The sequence below is a fragment of the Cygnus atratus genome, chromosome 11, assembly GCF_013377495.2.
Source record: "Cygnus atratus isolate AKBS03 ecotype Queensland, Australia chromosome 11, CAtr_DNAZoo_HiC_assembly, whole genome shotgun sequence".
Taxonomy (NCBI): Eukaryota; Metazoa; Chordata; class Aves; order Anseriformes; family Anatidae; genus Cygnus; species Cygnus atratus.
Window position 1 is genome coordinate 19368795 of NC_066372.1, and position 6000 is coordinate 19374794.

Genomic DNA, 6000 nt, shown 5'->3' on the forward strand with positions numbered 1-6000 from the left:
TTCTCTTTTCCTTGGCACAGGAGATAAAGGCAAATGAAAGCAGCAAATCTTCCAATATCAAGCTTCAAAGCCAAAAGCTGTAACTGAAAATGTCAAAGTGCATCAACCAAGACTGGCAGAAGAGTTCTGCTTTCAGCCAGCCGCATTCGGACACGCACGCCAACTTCAGTTCGGTTGTGGAACCTTTCTCTACCCAAATTCAAATTTTGAATTCATGGGGGAACAGGGCGAAGATGTAGGAATTGTTCCTAATATTTTTGCTGCATTTTAACATACATTTTAATTGTGACTTAGATCACTTGACCTTTATTTCCCCCATCTCTGGCCAGCAAAAAAAGTCTCATAAGGTACAAGAATTGGACCCAGCCATGCTACAAATTATAGTCACAGGGTGGAGGGCAAGCATAGACTGCAGCTGCCATTTGCAGATGATCTACACCACACTGGAAAGGTTTAACGGCAAGATAACACTGACTAACGCCCTCCACATCTAGTAAATCTCTGCACCCAGTTAGCAAAATGGTCGTCTTCTACCCCACAGAAAAATAAATGTGAACGTACTGCTACCAGCTCAGCTCCAATATAGGTGCTGAGCAGCGGGCACTGCTGTGGCAGGGTGCAGGCAGGTCAGCTAGCAGAGCTGTACGGAGCAACCTCGGGGTAGCATTCCCCCAGCCATCGCCCTGCATTAGCTGAAGGGCAGCGATACGCTAACGTAACGACTGCTTCGGGATCCAACGCCAGCTCTCTCTGTAACACAGAACAGGCTTATCCTAACACCCCTTCCTCATCTTCTGGGCCAAAGCCGTTATATAATCACACCCTTTTAGGAAAGGCTGAGGTGTACTGAGCCAGGGAGAGCTGCCACGTGCTACACGTTATGAGCACAGTACTCACGGAAAGGTTTGTCCCAGTGCTCTACATAAGGAATTCTTCGCTGTCCCGAACAGGAGTTCGGCACACAAGGTAACTCTGAAGTTGTTCGGGTTGTTAGATGAGCGCTCCTGTACCGGGACTTAAGTAACAGCACCGTGCAGAGTCTGATTACTTTTGTACTTGCAGGATCTGAGCAGCATTGGCTCTTTCGCTATAGTTTTATAGTCAAACTATTACGCAGGCAAACTTGCTGACATACAGAAGCCACCAGAGCCGGACCAGCTCCTGAACTCAGTAGTACAACTGAGAATAAATCTTTAGGTTCGCAAGTTTCTTCTGCAGATCAAGACGAAACCAAACTCAGAGTCCTGTCTATAATCCCCTTCTGTTTGTTTGCATAATGCCTGCGTACACAGATACAGAACAGGCAGCTCTCTTGGGACTTCATTTGTGTATATATACATATAGTTTATACGAGGCACCTGCTGTTTGCCTGCTTTTATTTCAGACGGTTACATATAACACTTTAATTCACATTAATGTTTTTTTCTGACCCAAAGAAAAAGGTAAAATTTCAAGTACAGATTAAATACTGAGGCTATAATTGGATAACTAACTTCTAACTCTCCACCTCACTCCTCACATCCTATTTTTAGATCATTCTTCTTTTTTCACCCCCCCATGTCACTACCTACTTCAATTTCACTCCATTTCAGCCTCTACAGTAACTCTATATCTAATACTTGAAAGCACAAAGAGAAAAATATGCCATTTAAAGTAGGACCAACACTTTCTGAAACCTTTCCTTTCTACTTCTTCCCCCACAACCTCCTCCCAGTGCTGTTTTTAAGCTCTTTAGGGAACCGCCGATGACTATTTCTGCACCACAGACTGCCACTGAAATGACTGCTATAGATCAAAACCTCTCCACATCACTGCCTCACGTAGCCTTCTCTGTATATCTTAATTTTGACCGTATATTCTGTGGGGGCACTTTATAAGCACACATACATCAGCAGAGCACTTCCAGATCAGTCATAGACCAGGTTTCCAGACCAGGCATTGACTAAGGCTGAACTGAAACATAACAGAAAACATCTAAGGGTTATTATGAAATACAGCAAAGAACCCCATTCAATTTAAGGAATTATTTGGTCAATACCACTGTTTAAAACTTTAAGCAGTGGAACAGCGGAGATGTAGTCACCGTTTATACATATTCACCTCCTACCTGATAGCTATCTTCAACTGAAGCAAGGCATAACTCACATTTGCTTGCAGAGCATTTGCTGCGTTTAGTATGCCATAAAACTTCTACCATGATTTGTGCCCGCAGTAGCAAAGATTGCTTGCATACAGAATTGATATATTGAGGAACAGATGCAGGGCCCTTTCTGTGTTCTTGCCCCAGACCACCAAGTGCGGCTACAGCAGAAGGATTAGGGACGAGTACAACCTCCAAACCACACCTCCACCCTTACTTTCTGTGCAAGCACAAACTCTCTTCAAAGACCTTAATAGGGGCGTGTGTGTGTTTTGAGTCAGCATTTAATATGTAGTGAAATTTCACTACATGACAGCAGCATGACTGAAGGACTTTCTCCTTAACAAAGGTGAAAATGGTCTTGGAAATGCATCGATCCACCTAACAAAGCACAACACAATGTAAGGCACTTAACCAGAAACAAAACAAACAAAAAGGGACACCCAAACAATTTTTATTTATTTTCCCCTCCATTTAATGTGTGAGCATTCTTTCCAGAAAACTTCAGAACAAACACACAGCTAGAGATGTATCAAAACCTGGGCTACTGGAACCCTGTCGGACAGCAAGATACTTGGAAATCACCAACACCTGGAACACTATGTTTGAACAAGGTTACATCAAGGTTTTTGTTTTACATCCAACACAAGTTGTGCAACATTTCAGTCTCCAACTCTTTGGTCATGCCGACAAAATATTTAAAAACTAGGGTCAAAATTGAAGGAAGGACAATGAATGAAAAGTTTGTTTCAGCAGCTATTTAAGATTCAGAAAGGTTCTGACTGACTATTTTACTCTTCACTTTTCACAATTTGTTGGCATTTTACTGACCGTGAGTACAAGTGTTTCTACACACGCTCTCATAAAAAGCATTTCAGTCTACTACGACTTGCAAAATTAACTCCGATTCAGTTGCTAGGAAATACAATGGAAATTGAAAAGGGATGCTGACTATTTAAGTGACATTGCAAATTTCTTTTCTCCTATTTCAGAACCTCAAGATTAACAAAGCCGATTCTCATTATTCAGCTCAGTCCAGATACCATCTTCCTCTGTTGAAGAGTCACAAGACAGTTCTCTCCAGCTATCACACGCTTCACCTAGAGATTAATAAACCCTCAAATGCAAAATGCTGTAGATTAAACACTTCCAGACTTAGTTCTGAACAGCGGTGCCCACAATCCCTTTGTCAGGGCCATGCAGAACCGTGGTATCAGCTACCTTCCTGATGCAACCTCATTCTCCGCAGTGTAGTTCACTGGGCGTCAGCTTGGCTCTACTTTCCTTCTCCGTACTTTCTCTTTCAAATGTATCTTAAATATGACCTATTTATTTACACTGTTCCTAACGCTGCACAGAGATCAGCTACACTCATGTATGCCCTATAGAACAAGCCAGGCTCTGTCAATATTTATGCTTTTACTAACTAATAATTAACTCTGGCTATGTAAATACAGAATAGTTAACATTGCCATTAACACATATAGAAATTCCATTAAGCTCCATACGGGTGTAATATCCAGGAAAAGCATATAGAACAAGCTGCTCGCAAGAAACAAGGACCTGCAACCACACTGCTACAAAAAGTACCAAAACTCAAGCATATATACGGAAAAACAAATACTTCATACGGGAAAAACATTTCTAAGCAAGCTTGTATTTTAAAAAATGGTCATAGCGCCTTTTGGCTTACTGTTCACAGAACCAGATCTTATCTTTTGTGCTAGCTTTTGGTAAATGCGCTATTTAGACAAGACCATTGGGAAAGCGTGTTCCAAAGGAGCAGAAGCTGCTCATAAACTTGAGGAAAGTTCCTCATCCAGCTGGACCCTAATGCTTCTAGAATAAGTAAAATATGCACATTATGCAAGCTCTTAAGGCTGTAGAGAAGCTCAGACTTTTTTTTTGTTCCATCTTTAAGGCTCCATGCAATTTTCTCCTTCCCCTAAAGTTAACCACAAAAACTAATGCCCTCTTCTTGATAATTAAACAGTTTCAATGCCAAGTCACAATTACCCCCCAGAAAACGTTGCTTCGTTTACCAAAGATGCAGTTCCACTTTAACCTTCACTTTAAACACGCGTACAGACTTCCCCAGTACTGTAAAAGCAGGATCGAGTTTCACCGATATTCTAAATGTATGAATTTTTTTTAAAACAAAAAGAGAAACGGAAGAGTCGCTTCTTACTCGAAGTAAAACTTGTATACTCAACGCAGAAACCAGAAAAAATCCATTTACTCCCCCTTGACCTTCCTTGGCTAGACTAACCCAATTGCTTTTCCTAAACCACCACAGATACTCGCCAAGGTTAAATATTGGTGTTTAATCATTCAGAAAGTGAAAGATTACGTACTGTAATGTAACAGTCTTTACAGAAACCTCTAGTTGAGCAACAGTTCCAGAAAAAAATTGTGAAATGAAGTAAAAGCTGTCCAGAACACCACGTTTCTATTCAGTTAATTAAAAAAATAAATAAACTTCAGAACTGAGCGCCGAGACTTCATTTCTAGGAAATCAACACTCTCAGGGGCAGCCCACTTTAAAAACCAGCCCGCTTGAAATTACTCCCGAACAGCAACCATCGCTAAGGAGTTATTAAATACCATCATCCCCCGGCCCACCGCTCACGCCGCACGCAGACACCATGACGGAACAGCCTGACAATGTCAGGGCTCGGTTCTGCCGCCGTGCCCAGCACGCTGCCCCGGGCACACGGCAACCCGAGCTGCCAGGGGAAAGTTGCGAGAAAAAACACGCAGGGAACTCAACACCGGCGGCGCGCCTCGCCTGGAAAACCTGGCGTTTGGGGCACGGGCACCTCGGCAAGTTTCTCCCGAGCAGCCCCCCCCCGGGGCCGCCTCGGGGAGGAGGAGGAACGTGGCAGGGGGCTGCGCTGAGGGGACCGCGCCGTGAGGGGAGCCTCCTCGCGCCGCCCCAGGCCCGCAGCCCGGCCCGGCGACCGCCTCAGGGCTTGGGGAAGAGCCCAAAGTTTCCCCCCCGCTCCCACCGCAGCTCAACGGAAAGTTACCGGCGCGGGGAGGCGACGGCGAGGCGAGGGCCGCCCGCCGTCCTCAGCTCCCCCCTTCCCGCCGCAGCTCGGCGTGAGGGGCGGCCCCAGAGCCCGCTCCCACCACCGGGCAGCCCCGCCGCGGCCCATGCCGGCGGCCCCTCGCCCTTCCCCGCCGCCCCAGGCCCTCCTCTCCGCTAGGGGAAGCCCCCAGCCCCGGCCCGGTGACACCCCGCCGAGCCCCCCACCGCCACCGCCACCACACGCCTCGCCCCGCAGCCCTCACCTCAGGCGGGGGCCGCGCTCCCCGGGGCAGGGGGGTACGGCAGCCGGCGGCGCCTCCTGCCCCCCGGCGCCGAGGAGCGGGAGGGCGAAGGGGCGCAGGGAGGGCGCTGGGTCCCCGCGCCCTTATCGCATGGCAGCGGATCCCCCGCTCGCCCTCGGCGCCCTCGCCGCGCTCACCGCCGCCCCGCCGTGTGGGCGGCTCGGCCGGGATCCCCCCTCCCCTGCGCACCGCCTCCTGCCGCCGCCATCTTGGCTGTCAGGGGGGGCGGCGGGCGACGACTCGTGATCGCGGCGGCGTCGAGATTTTTATTTTTTTAATTATTTTTATTTTCCTTCCTTGCCCCTCTCCCATCCCTCTGCTCCTCAGGCCGGCTCGCCGATGTGGAGGCCCCGGCGCCCAGCTCCCCTCTGAGGGCTCCAGAGGGGGGAGGCCCGCGGCCAGGAGCGGGCCCGTGGCTGAGGGGCCCCGGCCCTGCGTTCCCGCCGCCCTCCTTCCATCGCCCCTCAGAGAGCGGCGAGGGGCCGGCGGCTCCTTCCCTTCAGTGTGAACCCCTCGGGTCAGCGAAA

The 6000-nt window shown here is 48.2% G+C and overlaps 1 protein-coding gene across 2 annotated transcripts in view; it reads right to left on the minus strand.

Moving 5' to 3' along the window:
• DENND4A (DENN domain containing 4A) overlaps window positions 1-5644 on the minus strand; it is a 52328-nt gene extending 46684 nt beyond the window's left edge. The window contains exon 1 of one of the 2 annotated variants that reach the window (XM_035554724.2): window positions 5435-5644. The gene's annotated coding sequence lies outside the window, so the exon portion shown is untranslated. The remainder of the gene's footprint in view (window positions 1-5434) is intronic. The other variant, XM_035554725.2, reaches the window with a different exon arrangement.
• Window positions 5645-6000: the final 356 nt, after the last annotated feature.